Genomic DNA, 3,390 nt, shown 5'->3' on the forward strand with positions numbered 1-3,390 from the left:
GCCCCGCCCAGCCTGCAGAGGCTCCCGAGGCCCCCATTGGTCGGGGCCGCAGGCAGAGGGCCCAGCCATTGGTCTGGCCCGCCTTTCGTAAGGCTGGTGGGGTGAGTGGGAAGGGGTGACGTACGAGGTAAGGCTGTCACGTCCCGCACGCAGCCCACTCCGAGGGAATCCGGCCGGGCGGAATAGGGCGGGGCCGAGAAAAAAAGAAAGTGAAAAGCTTCTTTCTGGGCTGCTGGCGCTGGCCCTGCGGAAGTAGGGCCACGGTGTCAGGCTGCCGCCGGAACCGTGCTCTGGGATACCAGCCTGCCCGGGAGAAGTGGCAGTTTTCAGTCAGTCAACAAGCATTTGTTAAGCGCTTAATAACGTGCTAGTCACGGTGTGTGCAAAGACCAAAACAAGACGGCCCCTGCCCTCCAAAAGTTGGCTCACAACGTGATGCTGGCTAGCTGTCCAGAGCCCTGGAGTGGACAAAGGGCACAAACACAGGCCCTGGTCTGTACAAAGTTACCGGGGACACAGGAGGCTCCGCGAGCTTCCGTCGGCTGAGAAAGGCAACAGAAACATAACAGGGGAAATCAAGTTTCATGTTGGCTCGGGGCCTGACTTGAGTTTGTGTCGATCTAGGGTAGTCCAAGCATAGGAAACTCCTCCACCGAAGATGAAAATGCAGATGAGATTTGGTGCATTAAAAACAGGTCAATCATGGCTCTCACAGTTTTTCTCACCTAGGCGACAAGTCATTGTGAGGAAGAAGGAGGGAAATCAGCAGGGCACATGGGGCACAATAGCTCCTCTGCCTTCCTTCTCTGAGACACCTTTAGTCGGAAATCCTAAGGCAGAAGAATGAAAATCCCAAATCAAGTCTTCTCACTATTGTTTGCTTCCCTCATGCCCAACCCTTCCAGAGACCTTCTGAAATGTATCCTTATGACCCTGCTTCAACCAGTAAGTCTTTTGCCAGATACACTACCTAGTCCACCACTCTATGCCAGCTCCCTATTCAGAGATTCAGGTGCCCAGTTCTCACCATTAACCCAGATCCTCTAAGAAGCTAAACTTGTAAGAAATGATATAAAATAACGAAGGTGGATAAAAAAGAACAGTATATACAATTGTTACTAGATATAAATAAAGATGACACTAAATGGCAACAAAACTCAGGTCGAATACAATGAATAAAGTTAGTATCGATCTATGAAAGCACACTTCCTTTCTGTAAACAATGGATAAACTGAAAAAAGAGTGGCTTCTAACTATCAGTCATAATCACTATTAAGTGGTATTGTTTGATGGGGGGTGGTACGAAGTCTTTGGCTGGTTTGGGGGAAATATTTGGGGTGTCAAAAAACCATACTAATAAAGAACAAATATGCAGATTGCTTTAAAAGGAAAAAAAAAACAGGTTAAAAAAGTTTGCCAAGAAAATGTTGCATTTACATATTTCTAGTTCCAAGCATTTTCCCGTGTTACCAAATCTTATCATCAGGTAAGTTTCATTCCTAAGGAAACCAAGCATACTTTTATACCCATATTGCAGATAAGAAGGTTGTGACTTGCCCAAAGTAATACTCCTAATGTGTGTGAAAACCAGAAACCAGGGTTCTTCACATAAAAACAAAATGCCACCCCAAGCCACCAAGCCTGAAGAATAATTCTATTCACATTTCTGGAGAAATTGACATTTAAAACTTGACAAGTTGGTTGCTGGACCCCTGGAAGGATTATTGCTAAGGGAACAGAGCCTTGCCTTTTGTATATGTCATAGACAACATCTAGAAAGTCACCGGACTTCAATATTTTGCTCAGGCTCCAGAGGGACCCTCCATAAACCTGGATGAATGTGTGTATTTCTGGTCTTGAATAAAACTTTTGCTTCCTACTACTACTAGGCCTATATCCTAGGGAAATCAAAGAGGGAAATACATAGAAATATATGTATTTTGTACATATACGATATATACAAAAATATTTATAGCAGTTCTTTTTGTGGTGGCAAAGACCAGGAAACTAAGAGATGCCCATCAATTGAAAGAATGGCTAAGCAAATTATGGTATATGAATGCAAAGGAATACAATTTTGCTACAAGAAACAGTAAAGGAGTTTGGTTCCTGGTCGTGTGGCCAGCAAGCTGAAGGACATTTTCTCTGATTGTCACAACCCCTCAAACCTCTCCAAAAAAAGGAATTATGTGTAACTTCAGTTGTCTCCCCGATCTAGGACACCAAGACCAAAACCCAAATGAAGTGAAAATCAATGAACACGATAATAATTTCCACCTCTCCCACCGATGTAACAGCAGGGCTGCACAAGCTGACCCACAGCCTGGCAACAGAACTTAATTCTATACCACCATCCCTCCTCTTCCCAGTACGTTGGAAAACCAAAAGACAGAAGCTTGCTGGAGCTGTTCAACAACACCATGGCTAAAATGCAGTTCAGCCAGAGAACTGAGGCACAGAACAAATTGGGACATATTCAGGTGTGTCTGTGTGGAATTCCATTAAACCTGCTGGCAAGAACCTAGCATCCAGCTAAGGGCAGTTCACATACCCCCTCCCCACCACCAAGTCCCTTGGACCAGAGACTGAAGCTAGTGAAATGTGAATTGCCCTGCATGGGAGGAAGCTAAGATGGCTTTGAGAACTAGCCCACGATGAAACCACACTCGAAGGGGTAGGAGTCAGAAAGTGAGCCTTACAAGGAAAAAAAAGGACTAAAATTGTCAAAGATCTCAGGAGGAAATAAAAAACCAGTTCAAGAAATTGAGCATAAGCAAATAAACCAAAAGGGAAAATATAAATAATATAAATGAATATAGCCTCCAGATTAGCTAAAAGGTCCAGACATCTATGGAAAAAATATTGCAAGACCAAGGAAAATGAATCAAACCTGATAACCCAGTAGATTCCCATGACAGCATGGAGTACAAGCTCTGGCAGGCTCTATCCAGCTGGAAAGACTTTCTGTACATACCTGGTAACAAAATGTCATCCAAAGCCCTGCTGAGCTAAATACAGGGCCAGAAGGTTGGCCACCAAGGGATGAGTTTTTTGGCAGTCAACCCAAGAAATCGATATACATAGAGGTATAAAATTTCCAGAATTTTGAAACCATGAGGGAAGACAGAAGGAAGAAACAGGAATTTCTGGGGAAATGGAAATATGTGCAGTAATCAGAATCCTAGTCCCAGTGATGCTGAAGCCCTAGCTTGGTTTGTTATTGTACAAATCCCATCCCTGCCTTCCACTGCCAGCTGCCTCATTCCGATTCCCCTCAACTCCCCCCCAACTAATGTTCCACTCCAGATCTACCCACCCCTTCCACTTTGCTCTCTTGGATGCCTGCTTCAGAGTTAACCAACTTGCTTTTTTTTCCTTTCTCATTCCTTC

The sequence above is a fragment of the Trichosurus vulpecula genome, chromosome X, assembly GCF_011100635.1.
Source record: "Trichosurus vulpecula isolate mTriVul1 chromosome X, mTriVul1.pri, whole genome shotgun sequence".
In the NCBI taxonomy this organism is placed as follows: Eukaryota; Metazoa; Chordata; class Mammalia; order Diprotodontia; family Phalangeridae; genus Trichosurus; species Trichosurus vulpecula.